Raw genomic sequence first — 15291 nt, 5'->3', positions numbered from 1 at the left:
CCACATTTGCAGCATCAGATGTGGCCCTCAGCCGTACGCTATCTGCAAGGGATGTGGCCCTCAGCCGTACGCTATCTGCAAGGGATGTGGCCCTCAGCCGTACGCTATCTGCAAGGGATGTGGCCACCACGTACCCACGTCAACTCTTAGGTTTGACTTTTGTAACATCTTTCTATTGTATTCTTCTACAAACTTTCCACTAAGATATTTTCTCTAAGAGATGTAACACTTTTCTATTCACTCATTCTTCTATTTTATGTCTAAAATGTGAAGTGTCTTTTTATCCTCTTCTCTGTTTTCTATCCTAAAAGATACGTATGAGTCATCTTTCCATCTTCTGGTTCTTCTCTTTTGTTTCCAGAAACACATTTTCTCTAAGATATGAAGTGTCTTTCTTTCTTTCTTTCTTTCTTCTTGTTCTTTGATTATTGATCAGCCATAACAGTTTTTGTATAATATGAAGCATCGTTCTATCTTCTTTTTGTTCCTATTTTCTTTCCACAGAGACACTTTTGTTTAAGATGTGAAGTCCTTTTCATTTTCTTTGTCTATCCATGAAAACAAGGTTTTTTTTTAAAGATGTTTTTTCTTCTTGTTCTGTCTTGTATCCACAAAGATGTTTTCTTCTAAGATTAAAAGCGTTTCTCTTGTTTCTTCTTACATTTTTCTACTTTATCTCTAAGAAGTCTGTTTTGAAGATTATCTAGCTTAATTTTTTTCCTCTTGCTTTTCCCATTTTGTCACATAAAGATTGTTTCTCTGAGATATGAGGTGTATTTCTATCCTCAGGTTCTTCTACTTTCTATCAACGACCATCATTTTTGGAAGATTTCTTTCCTCTTCTTCTGTTTTCTGTCCACGAAGACGTTTCTTTCAGGTGGGAGCTTCTTTCCATCCTCTTTGTTTCTACTTTCTGTTCCCAAAGACAGGTTTTGTAACGTCTTTCTATTTTCTCCTTCAGCTTTCTTTCCTCTAAGATAGTTTCTTTAAGAGATGTAGCACTTTTTTATCCACTCATTCTTCCATTTTATGTCTAAGATGTGAAGTGTCTTTTTATCCTCTTTTCTGTTTTCTGTCCTTAACGACGGTTTTTCTACATATGAGTCGTATTTCCATCTTCTGGTTCTTCTCTTTTGTTTCCAGAAACACATTTTCTCTAAGATGTGAAGTATCTTTCTTTCTTTCTTTCTTTCTTTCTTTCTTTCTTTCTTTTCTTTCTTTTTCTTTCTTTTCTTTCTTTCTTTTCTTTGTTCTTTCTTTCTTTCGATTATTGATCAGCCATAACAGTTTTTATAAAATATGAAGCATCTTTCTATCGTCTTTTTGTTCCTATTTTCTTAAAGATGTAAAGTCCTTTTGATTTTTCTTCTGTCTATCCATGAAGACAAGATTTTTAAAACTTCTGTCTTCTATCCACAAAGATGTTTTCTTTTAAGATTAAAAATGTCTCTCCTCTTGTTTCTTCTACTTTTCTAAACACAAAGGCTTTTTTTTGTCCTTTTGTTTTTCTACTTTAGTCGGTTTTGAAGATTATCTCGCCTCATTATTTCCTCTTGCGTTTCTTAATTTCTCTCCACAAAGATTGTTTCTCTAAGATTTTAGGTGTATTTCTATCCTCAGGTTCTTCTACTTTCTATCAACAAAGATAAGTTTTGAAAGATTTTATCCACTTCCTTTGTTTTCTGTCCACATTATAAGTTTTAATAAAGCATCTTTCTGCTTATGGAGGCACCTTCACTGGCTGTATTTTAAACCACAGACACTCAGTTGCCTAATCAGGAGGTGAAACCACCTGAAATGAAACAAATTTTGAAATCCATCAGCAGTAAAAAGGTCATCACGACCGTAATATATGGAGAAAGAGGCGAATAGATGGGACGAGCAGATTTCTTTTACATAATAGCAAGTGGTGAGAAGGGAAACACTGTGAAACTGCGGCGTTGATGTGTCTGAAGCTGCTCTCCAAAGCCATTAGTGATTTGATAAAAAAAATACAAAAAGTGCAGATGGACTTGTAATGACGCTCTCGCACATGTTCGCCCTCAGCCCTGTACACCACGGCGAGAGCCTTTGAGCACCTTTCTGCTTTGATCACTGCTCCTTGGAAACAAATGTGACAGTGAGAGAGTACAGATGATCACAATAGAGAGAAATGTTTCAGGATGAACCATAATGATCACAGTGTTGATTCTACATTTCATAAAAGAAATATGGCATCTACAACAGTGGCGTCCATATCTGGCCTGAATGTGCTGTAATTATAATAGTTACAGGGAGAAAAACATTTAATGCACTCAACTTAATATAAATTATTTATAAAGTTAGAATGGTATAATTCATGATTCATAATAATAATGATAATTATTATAATTATAATAATAATGCTGATACACAATATACATGATAATGAGTATTTTCATGTTTTGATTCAGATTGTTTCAGATTTTGTCTTTGCTCGTGCAGATTCTGTCTTAAAAATAAATAACAATAGTTATCATAACAACAACAGTAATAATCATGACATTGAGATTTTTCATGTTGTGCTTTGAATAAGTTGCAGACTGTCAAATGTATTTAAAAATAAAAATAAAATAAAGAGATAAATCTATTAAAATGTTCAACCATGTCATGGTTTGTAAAATAGTTTTTTATGATCTCATTCTCGGTGCATTCTGGTCTCGACCAAGTCTTGGTCTCTGATATTGTGATCTTGAGCACAACACTAGTTTTATGAATTACCAATAAACAAAGTCACACATAATTCATTTATTTATTATATAAATAAACACCTTGAAAGTATGTTTTTTGACCCGTTTTGTTCCTTAAAATCCACCTGACGGAGCAGACATTGAGCTGATGTATAGACACGTTGATACTGAGACAGTGTTTAGCATCAGCTCCGCCTTCTTTCTTTAATCCTCCTTTTTATTTAGGTTTTTCTAGCTTGACGACATGTTCTTTAGTCTCCTTTTTATTCATGTGACACAGCACCAGGGTGTGTGAGTGTCTGACGCTGTTAATGAGTCAGCTGATTTATTTACACACTGGTGTATTATTCTAGTGATTCAGAGGATGGTAAAGAATGGAAAAAAGACAAAGACCTAAATAAAGGAAAGAAAGTATCAGGTATTTCTAATCATTGACCAGATCAATGTCTGTTCTGTTGTTTTTATTTAAAAAAATAAAAATGTTCAGAAAGTAACTTTTAGGGTGTTTTTTTATGATAAATGTGACTGTCTTTGTTTATTGGTAACACATAAAAAACAACCGATGTATTAAGCATGTTTAGTACAGATCTATTCCAGACAAACAGTTGAATACTTCATCATGCAGTGCTTTGGAAACACAAACCAATGATTTTTGTACTTATTTCCAGTTTTTACTCAAACATTAGAGTAAAGTGTAAACAGCTTGTTTCCCAGATGACTACGTTTGAAATTAGAGAACACAATCTTATTCCTGTGGCGTCCTATACACACTTTATTCACAAGTGGAATATTGGACGTGTGGACAAATGATTGGGCTCGTTGTGACCTGCTCTGGGAGTTCATAATTACACTCATATTTAATGCCATAAAGTGTGTGTTTGAATGCAGAGAGCTGCGGCTGGCTCGCTGCCTGAGGAACTGATGTAAAATGGGGTTTGGTGCTCAGAAAAAAAACACTTTCTGATATTAATGAATGTTTTTGATGGTTTGGATGCACTTTAGTTGTACTTTGTTTGCTTCAACCTTCAGCTACTGCATGAAGGCTGCAGATTCAGTCGTAAACTTCTTTATGTGTAAATCACGCTGAGCTGGCACAGCTGGAAAATGCATCCATAGGATCCAAAGGCTGCATGGAAATGAAATCTGAGGGATAAGCTCAGCTTTGAACGTTTGGAGGAAAGAGGACCGGCCTCAGCACAAAGCTGAGGAGTATGGAGTTGTATTTGTGCCACAATTCTGCCTGGGCAAAAAAGATAAACTACTGGTGACCAGTGTTTGGAATAACGGCGTTTGTTTTTCAGTAACGGGGTAATCTAACTAATTACTTTTTATGCCGTTACAACGCCGTTATCGTTACTGAACATTAAATGTGGTGCGTTACATGTATTGATTGAATAAACTGTGATCCGAAAGCATCCCGGCTTCTTACGCAGCTGTAGTGAGGAGGTGGGTTAAAAACAAGGTGAGCGATTACGATTGGCTAAGGCGGCGTCATGTTTCATGGCAGCCAATCAGAGCCAGTGTTTTTACTCATGTGCCAGCACATGCTCCACACACACACACACACACACTACAGATTTGATGAATCAGCAGAGATGGTGAGCGTGGAACAATCTGATGAAAAGTTGTCATTTTTAAGGTGACGATACAAACACTACTTTATATTAATTATGGTCAAAAACAAGAACGTACATGTGAAGTGTTCATTATATCCAGGAATGAAGACTTTGTCCACATCCGTTGTAAGAAACTCAAATTTAATGACGCACCTCACAATGACACACGCATCTAAAAAATCTGAATTATTTGACATGTAACTTTTTTTTTTAACAGTAATGCAAATAATTACTTTACTTGGTAATGAGTTACTTTTATTATAAAGTAATTCAGTTACTAACTCTTGGGACAAGTAGTGAGTAACTATAACTAATTACTTTTTTAAAGTAACGTTCCCAACACTGCTGGTGAGTGAAAAACTAAAAACGTTCTGCACGAGAAAAGACAAAATTTGCCAGAGAAAAGAAATTCCATGGAAGTAAAAATCTACCCAACTCTGACCAAGCAAATGTCTGTTTTTAATGCAGATTTTGTTACTCATGTAAAAGATGGTTTTTGCTCGCACGGCATGTGTCTTCAAGACAATATTTGTTTTTTCTTGCACGGTTTTCTTGCAATTTTTTCATGCTTGCACAAAATATGTCTTTGCTCTGCTAGAATTTCTTCTTGGACACAGATTTGTCTTTTGTTCACGTAAAAATTTCCTATTGCTCGCGCAAAATTATGTCTTTGCTCGCACGGAATTTCTTCTTTAATGCAGGTTTTCCTGTTGTTCAAGCGTAAATTTAATCGTCACTCATGGAAAAGATTGTTTTTGTGAGCACGGAATTTGTCTTCAATACAATACTTGACTTTTCTTGCAAAATTTGTCTTTGTTCAACCAAAAAAAACGTCTTTGCTCTCAGATAATTTGTCACTCAAAATTCGAACTTTTTTCCGCAGCTTGTTTTTATTTGAGCAAAATGAAAATTTCTTTTTTGCACAGAAGTAATTCTAGGTGAGCAAAAACATTTTGAGTTGTACATTTTTGCGTAAAAATACGGATTCTGTTCGTGCAAAGTAAACATGTGAACAGGCACAAAAAAAAATGTGCAATTTGCTCGCACAGATTTAGTTCTTTATTGCAGGTTTTCCTATTGTTCATGCAGAATTTGTCGTTACTCATGAAAATGATTTTTTTTGTTAGCACGGAATTAGTACTTTATACAATATTTGACTTTTCATGTAAAATTTGTCTTTGCTTGGGCAGAATTTCTTCTTCAGTGCAGGTTCATCTTTTGTTCACACTGAAAGGGGCGGGACTAATATGTTTATACTTACAACCACTTCCTTTCGAACACAAAAAGTATGTGATTACAGTAATATATGTAATTATTGTTTTGTTTTTTATTTTTTCTGCAGGGAAGCCATCTGCATCAAATATTTTGTTTATTGTAATATTGTTTCTTGTATTATTGCATTTGTTTGAAATAAAACAGTATATCATCATAATGATTTATATAGATTTATTCAGTAGGGGTTCTACTATAAAATATTCTTTTTATTTTATTTTTTACTTTTGTGTTACATAAAATAGTTTTGACATGTCTGAAATGTATATATATATAAGTAAACACATACAACAACAACTATTGGAGGCTGTTTTATTTGCAGTCAGGTGAGCAGAATCAGCCCCTCCCCGTGGGTTCACTCAGCCCTCACAGCCCGCTGACAGGCTGATGAGCCACAATCAGGGAGTCCTGTGGGGGTGGAGCCGATCACAGCTAAGAGGGAAGTGTGACTCCTCGTGTGTTCCTTTAAAACCTATTTATGCAGAGATTATTGGACAACCGCACTTGACATTAGATGTCGGAGCCTGCCAGGATACGATGACATTTAATGTCCAAAATGTGAAATCATCACATGATACAAAGGATCGCCAAAGAGGAAGACGGAAGGCTAACGTGTGGTGGATAAAGTTAACGTGTCTTTGACTGGAGGGAAAAAACAAGAAATAGAGAAAGTCATTTCTTTCTTTTTTTTTTTTTTTAGCCAAATCCTTTTTTTTAATGTCTGACAATGAAACTTTAATTTCAGTTGAAAATGATTTTTTTTGTGATAAAACAACTACACCAAATTTGCCATATTTTAACCTATTTCCATCACTTTTTCTTGCAACATTTTTGCTCCTTTTAATGTATTTTTGCTACATTACTCCCATTTACGCAACTTCTTCATCAAATTTCAATGCCTTTTCTGCACAATTTTTCCACTTTCAATACATTTTCAGCACTTATAAACACTTTCTACCACTTTTCCACCTAATGTCACATATGTTGACCCATTATTGTCACTTTGAACCTCTTTCACTATATTTCATGATTATTTTTTACCAATTTAAACAAATTCACCATTTGTCATGCCCATTATTTGCCAGTTTAAACTAAGTGTTCCAATATTGACACTTTTTCTGTACGTTTTTGTCCAGTTTGAGAACCACTGCACTAAAGGGCCGGATTTGGCCCCCGGACCTTGAGTTTGACAGATGTGACCCACAGTAAGTTAAATCATCATGTTTTAAAATATTATTAAATCAATACCAGCGACTGTGGACAACTGAAAACAAGTCAGCGACCCATTATTAGGCCCAAACCACGAGTAGAGAAGCTCTGGTTTCTACAGTTGAATCCTGCGTTGGTGACTTTGGTGTCCTTTAGGTTGAAACATTCAATTATGGATCCATCAGTGTGTCTAATGTAGGTAGGAGATTGCAGCCTGCCGGCTCTAATGGAGCCACTGTTCCCGATCCTGTGTGACTCTTTCCCAACAAACTCAGCGCCTAAACTTTGTGATTACAGCCTTCAGGCAGAGCGACGCCTCCCCCGCCTCCCCGTTTAACTCTGGGGGAGGGAAGACGAGCCAGGCTCTTGACCATGACTGATATCCGTGAAGGATCAGAGATGAAAATTACAGAGTAGAACCAGCAGCAGGAGACCCTCAGTGCTAACAAAGCAGCAAAAAATAAAGTGCTAAAAAGAGCACGATCAGCTAAATTACAGATAATACAGCCCAGCGTGATTACAGGGTGTCGCTCGCTGCTGTCACTTCTACTTTCCTGCTTAAGTATCCTGTGAGTAATTGTTGTAGTCTGTAGATCAGCCTCACCTCTACAGGTGAGAATGAATCACTGTTGGATCACAGAAGCATTAATTACAACCCTCGGCATTTCTTTGTTTATTGATTGTTGGTTATCTATTAAAGCCTAAAATATCCACAGAATGAATATGTGTTGCTAATTGGCTTCTGCAAAACAACACATACTGTAGATATACTTTATTGATTCCCCAAGTGGAAATTTCAGGTGTCACTGTGATGAATAATGATTGCTTTCATTGCACGTTGTGTGGTTTATGTTTTGCATGAGCTTTTTGACAATATTGTTCAACACTAAATTTCTAATTTCCTATATATACATAGTCTCCCTCCCCCCGAGTCTAATTTTAGGTCACATTATATGTTTATCTATGGAAATAACAAGTTAAACCTATTTTTAATGTGTCCCTATAGATGTATTATATAAATAAACTTCATCTGTGCAAAAAAAATTATATATATATATATTGTTTTTAATATGTGTTTAAAAACCGATACCAATTACATTTCACAGCAAATATCAGCCAATAAAATCTCTCATCCCTAGTGTGCGTACTAACTTTTGAATATTTTTTCTTTTCTTTTTTCTATATTCTCATACATTTTTCAGTATTTTATATTTGTTCATATTTTTAATTAATCATTTTTTACTTGTTTTTGTATGTGTGAAAAAGCCAATACCGATGTCAATCAATTTTTCATTTTGTGTCAAATTCTGGCCAATAATATCGCCAATCTCTAGTTTGTATACTAACCTTTCCATATTTTTTAAAAATTATTTTTTCAATACTTTCATACATTTTCCAATATATTTTTTTCACATTTTTTATTTACATTAAGTTTTTATTCACTTGTTTTTATTCATTCATATATATATTAATGCTATGTACAGCACTTAGACAAAGCCTAAAAAAATCAAAACAAAAATTGTTTGTGTTCTCGTAAAGAAAATGTGTTTTTCTGTAGAGCTGCAGGATGAAACCCTGGAGTAAGAAGTCATCTTCTAAAACATGCAGGACAGGAGCTCTCCAGGACCATACTTCAGCACCCTTGACTTTTTTTTCTAAAGATTATGTTGAACTTTGACTGAGTTTATATTAAATGGAGTTTAACACAATACCTGCCTCCTGCTGTGTCGTATATTGATTACATTGGAGACTCATTCTGTGTGAGGATTTGTTTAATTAAAGGTGTCGTGGATCAATTTATCTTTGATCAATTAAAACGGGCTATATATCATCTGTGCTCGACTGGCGATGCCTGCTTGGCCTGTAGAGGGAGCTCCAGCTGCAGCTCAGCATCGTTAATGAAGCTTCAGGAATAAACTCAACATTCTTCCTTTAACAGGTAGGAAGGTTGTTGGTTTTAATGTGTGTGTTTCACATGACTGTTGTGCTTTATTGGTTGGTGTGTTGTTAAAGTTTTTTATCTTAAGTTAAAGAAAGTAGTTTTGAAGTCAAGTTATATCAGCTAGGCTAAACTCAGCTAGCTAAACGTGTTACGCGCCAAAACGGCCACAAGAGGGAACTCCTACATTGTTAATTCATGTTTAAGTGCAAATATATTATTATAGAAACAACTTTGTGTTATCATATTAAGAAAGGGGAGTTGTGTGGAATTATTTTTTGTGTGGAATTATTTCTTTAACCTCAAAGCTAACCATTTCAAATCTGTGTACCATTCGTTCATTCATTTCGTTCATTCATTGTTTGCTATTTGTTTCCAAAACCAAAATGAAAAAACGCCTTGTTTTTCAAATTCAAGCCCTTTTGCTTCGGTACAGAAAACGAAAAAGGGAAAACAAACACCGTTATTTGTTTTCTCCATTACCGTTTTGCCAAAGTACGTGACCCGGAAGTGTACTCTCATCCAACGCTAACGGCTATGCTAACGGAAGTTCGGCTTGACAAGATCGCCGCTTCCAACTGTGCATCCGAAACGTGTCCTTTTCGCTTTAGCTGGTGTTGGGCACAGAACCTTCTCACGGACATTTCGGAGGATTTAGAGACTCCTAAGTGGTGCAGAGCTAAAGATATCGCGGAATGTGTAACGCTTAACTTTAGCCTTAAAGCTAACCATTTCATAATGTAGCTCTAACATTAACTTTAGCCTTAAAGCTAACCAATTCATACTGTAGTTTTAACTTTACTTTAGCTTAAGCTACCATTTTAACTGTAGCTCTAACCTTTACTTTAGCTTTAAGCTACCATTTCATACTATAGCTCTAACATTAACTTCAAGCTCTAAAGCTAACAATTTTATACTGTTAGTTTTAAACTTTAGCCTTAAAGCTAACCATTTCATACTGTAGCTCTAACCTTAACTTTAGCATTAAAGCTAACCATTTCATACTGTAGCTCTAACTTTAAACCTTAAAGCTAACCCATTTCATACTGTAGCTCTAACCTTAACTTTAGCATTAAAGCTAACCATTTCATACTGTAGCTCTAACTTTAACCTTAAAGCTAACCATTTCATACTGTAGCTCTAACCGTAACTTAGCCTTAAAGCTAACCATTTCATACTGTAAGCTCTAACCTTAACTTTAGCATTAAAGCTAACCATTTTCATACTGTAGCTCTAACATAACTTTAGCGCTAAGCTACCCATTCAATACTGTAGCTGTCACATAACCTTAATATCATCATTGTTTAATTATTCTCACCCAAAACTACCTAAAAAACATTCAGACTAAGTTCATCTCATCAAATGAAACCTTTCTATAAATATGTTTAATTGTAGTGGTTTAAATCTAGTGGCTGTGACTAAAGCATTAGTAACCCATCTGTTTTTATATTGTTGTTCATGTATTGAAAATGACCCTTTTGGGCCCTGACCCACACGTTGACATTGAGAGCCTCTGTTGTAATAGTTTTATTCAGTATAGTTGGTGAGGAAAGTAGCTACACTGTTGACGTTTTCGGTTGGTCCTCACTGGGAGCAAACGTCCACGGTTCTCTGATTTGTTCCCTAAAACACGCTGAAATCCTCAGGCTGTGGATCAGTCACATGACCACCTGCCTAAAAATACCCGTCTCTGCCTCAGCACACGAGCAGGATGATACCTGTGCTAAGAATAGTCTGGTAGAGAGATGACACAATGCTAAATCAGCGTCAGAGCGAGGACGCTTTGATGGAAACGGTGGATGCAGCGTCCCTGACGTGGTCGACACCGTCGTTTGTTCGGTGAAGTCGTTGCTTGTGATTCGTCTGGTAGGAAAACTGCTGCATCAGCTCACATGGATAGATCGCTGGCTAAACAAAGGCGGAGTTACAGTCTAAGGCTTTGTCTACGTGTTGCATAGAGATAGAAAAATGTAGAATCGTCTTTGTCAACCAAATATAGTATTTTTTTCTGCATAGAAGTAACAACTTAATTTGTTTAAATTTAGTCGCAGCTTCAGAGAAATCAAGTGTTAATCTGATGTTTTCACACATACATAATAAACAATAAGCAATTACATTTTTCCTTCAATAAATGCCAAACAAACCCAAATTTGTGTTTATCATCACAGTCTTATCTCAATATCTATCAAAAATACACAAAACAACAATTAAAAATAGCCAAAATAAATTAAACGCATGAGATGACAACTGAAACACATCAAACGACAGAAAAATGCACAAAACCTATAAGAAGCATGCACAATATGACAAAAAATGCACAATATGATGACATATTGTCAAAATGTCAAGACATTCAAGATAAGAAAAATTTACAAATAACAAGAAAAGGGCATAAAAATAAGAAACTTACCCAATAATACACAAAAACAAAAATATATAGAATGACAAAAAATGCACAACATGACCATATATTTGCTTTCAACATGTGTAATAACATAACTACATATGAAATGCTGTAAATGACAAGCAAAAGACATAAAATGACAACAGAAATACTAGTGCTTTCTTTTCTTGAAAACACAGAAAAGAAAATATACATTCTGAAACCAAAATACATAAAAGCCTCCAGTAAAAATAAAGTGGATCAGGTGTGATCTTGTCCTGTACTCGCCTGCGGGAGGTGATGCGACACCCACACTCTGTACGTTCATTCATTCACGTGTGGACGTGTGGTGTCGCCTGGAGGTGAGCCAGGGAACGTCCTCACATGAGATTACATGTTATATACAGTAGCTTCTGGAGGCGCCTGGAAGCGTTTCAGCGTGGGTGTGGATAAGGCTGTGGTTGGAGGTCTGGATGCAGCGATAAGAGAAAGTAGCTCACCTCAGTCATGGAGGATCCCTAAGAGGACAGGGTATGATTTCACATCTGCCTTTGACAACGTTCCATCAGTGAGTTGGTCTAAGGCAGATAAATGCAAACACGGCGACGGCTTTAGTCACTGACACTCTGAGATCTTATCAATGCTTCCCGTTCAGGCTGAGAATGACTTCCTCCTACAAGCCAATAATCCTAATAATCAGCTGAACTCCTTTTACCATAACAATGGAAACCATTAGCAGTCATCAGTGGAAAAACCTTAAAGCTGCCTTCCTTTTCTCATCACGACCTACATCTGTCATGTTTGTGAGTGACTGTGGGAAGGAAACATCCTCAGAGGTTTCACGCTTTACGGCTGTCGATCAGGTATTCCCAGCGGGCGTTGGAATGGGAACGCTGTAAACAAAGATGTGAGGGAGAGAAGTAGAGATTAGCCTTAAAGCAGAGACTCCTCAGTGACTGAAAACAAGGTGGAAAGCTCCTTTATTGATAGTTTCATGATATTTGAAACAAAAACAAGTGGTGGACTGATGACTCTGGAAACAAAGCAGACATAAGCAAACTATTATCACAACGGGGGCCACAAAAATGGGATTGTTTTATCTGAGGGCCACATTAATCCATGTATCATTCGTTCATTCGTTTTCATTATGTACAAAAACATGAAAAAATGAAAAAACAACACTCATTATTTGATATTTGTTTTCAAAACCAAAATGAAAAAATGGAAAACACCTTGTTTTTCAAATTTAAGCTCCTTTGCTTCGGTACAGAAGTGTACTCTCATCCGACGCTAACAGCTATGCTAACCTAACCTTTGGGTCTTTTTTTTATAATTGTATGTGTTTTTGGAGTTATTTTGTGTACTTTAGTCATCATTTGAGTCATTTTTGAGTTTAGTTATTTTTTTGTAATTTTATGTTTTTGACGTGTTTCGTTTTTTTTTAATCTATTTTCTATTCATTGGTCATTTTGTGTAGCTTTGTGGTAATTTTGTGTATTTATTTTATCAGTTTGTGTTTTTACAAATCATTTTGTATGTTTTTGTTTAAGTCATTTTTCGTATGTTTTCTGTATTCTCATTTTGTTTATAGATTTTTCTCATTTCATATGTTTTTGGGGTATTTTGGTTTTTGTTCTCCTATTGTGTATTTATTCAGTAATTTTGTGTGATTTTGGGATAATTTTGTGTAGTTATATTATTTTATGTTTTTTGTGTGTTTTGGAATGATTTAATGTGATTTTGGAGTTATTTTGTTTATTTTACTGTCATTTAGTACATCTTTTTCTTACTTTATGTTTTTGGGGTCTTCTGGGATTTCTTTACCATCCTTTTGTGTTTCTTTTGGTCATTTTGTTTGGTTGTTTGGTTTACTTCATTGTGCATTCACACTGACGGACCCGAGAGTGGTTAAAACGCTCTTGCGTTGTTCAGTCATTCTTTTTTTTATACTCAATAAAAAGAACACGTTGCATTTCCGTTATGAACAATAAATGCAATTCTTAGCGTCCAACAATGGAACCTGATTTCTTTAGTTTGTTTTCAACAATGATAATATTAAAGTCGCCTTTTGTTCGACTGCTTCAGTGCAGACAGCTCCACATTCTGAAGCGTTACTGAGGATAACTATTGATCCTTTTTGCTTTTGCGTTTTCAATTCATACCTTAAAATCATTAAATATTGAACGAGAGCGAGCGGCAATTAAACCGTGACTTGGTGTGAATATAAAGTATGTGATGGAAGTGATGGGAGCACATCAGAGCATCCAAAGCATCATTTAGTGATGTTTACAGCTAGAAACGGCTCCTCAGCTCCTGTTTAACATGTCAAACACTCGGCCACTCTTTCAGCCAGTCTTTAAATGTCCATTTATTTTTGGATAATTATTGCCTTTTAGTCGTTACTCTCAGACGCGCTCATAATTGGAGCTGTTTTTTGACAGAAATGCACGACGTTTTCACCATGACACATGCAACTTCCTGTTCGTCAGCCTGTGTTTTCCTTCCTGATTGATGCCGGCCTCTTTGCGTCTGTAATTTCTCCAGCTTGTCCCTCATTTCGATGCAGATTTATCCGGCGCCATCGTGCATGTTCCTGTCAGTGTCGTCAGCTCCTCAGCATCTGCTGCCCCTCTCTCTCTCTCTCTCTCTCGCTCTCTCGCTCTCTCTCTGTGTGTCAGTGAGGGACAGAGGGATGCCACAGAGGTGCACGAGTGTCACATCATCCATCAGACTGTCACAGGCCGCTCCCTGATCTGTAAACAGAGGACAAGCGACCGTCCCGACACATCCTAAGGCTGACATCCTAGCCTAGACATGGGCAACTGGTGGCCCAGGGGCCACATGCGGCAAAACGACAACAGTAATACACAAATTGACTCAAAAAAATATACAAAATTACAGAAAATGACAACAGAATTACAAAGACAATAAAAACACAAAAATGACTCAAACTTACAGTACTAACAAACAAGCAAAACGACAAGACAAATACACAATTTGACTTAAAAAAAAATACATATTCCAGGGAAAATACACAAAAAGACAACAGAAATGTACAAAAAAGCAAGCAAGACAAAAACAAACGTACTCAGAATTACAGAAAACACACAAAATTATTATAAAAACTCTTTGTTTCCTGTGTTAACGCTTGATTGGGGGTTTTATGATTAGGACGCTGCCATCGAGCAAGGAACGCTTGCAATTAGTCGATCACAGAAACAAACAAACGCAAACGTTAGCGTTTTGTGATACTTTTCATATTAAAAACTAGAAAGTGTTGTCTATGTCAAGTGTTGTCAACCTCGGGATCAGGAGACACTGGGAGGGGGTTGCCAGATGCTTTGAAGAAGCTAAGAATATTTTTTTAAACAATTCAAGCCCTTTACCCTTTTTCTGCAACAACACCAAACTTGCCATATTTAAACCTATTGTCATCACTTTTTCTTTCCATATTTTTGCTCCATTTAATCGCTGTCATTATCATTATTATTAGAATGGAAAAGGAGTCATGTATGCTGTCATTAAGTATCGTTTGTAACCTTAACCCTATTAGAACTTTCCAACCAACCCAAAAATGCCAACATAAAGCTGGGTGATATGACCAGTTTCATAGTATTTGACAGTATTTATTTCATGCATATCAGGTGTTACAGCATTTTCTACTTGTTGAGAGAGGAATTACTGCAGTAGATCAACTTAGGATGGTCTATTTTACTGTCATGGTTAGGGGTGAGAAAAAATATTGATTTCACAATATATCGTGATTTTTTTTTTTTTTTGGGTGCAGATTTTAAATCGATTTTTTTATTTAAAAAATGATTAAAAAAATATTTTTTTTCTGATATTTAATCAATATTTTTGTATATTTGTGCACTATTTCAGTGGTTACAATGCATTCAATGTGTTACAATGTTACTTGATGTTCTGATGGCAGTTTGTAAGCCTGCAATATTTATGTATGCAGAGGCATTTTATTTTCATATGATTTGTTCAGATCAGTGTTTAAACTGACACAATAGGATAAATTCTTTTTTCTTATTTTTGTGCTTTTTGTCAGTAAGGATTGGCGATATTGACTGGAAAAATTATCCCGATATTTCTGTATTTATCACGATATTGATAAACATCACAATAAATAAATGAATAAATAAGCAATTCCCAACT

This window comes from Gouania willdenowi, chromosome 6 (assembly GCF_900634775.1).
Source record: "Gouania willdenowi chromosome 6, fGouWil2.1, whole genome shotgun sequence".
NCBI classification, from domain to species: Eukaryota; Metazoa; Chordata; class Actinopteri; order Blenniiformes; family Gobiesocidae; genus Gouania; species Gouania willdenowi.
The sequence above is the reverse complement of the archived record's forward strand: the minus strand, read 5'-3'. Positions refer to the sequence as shown.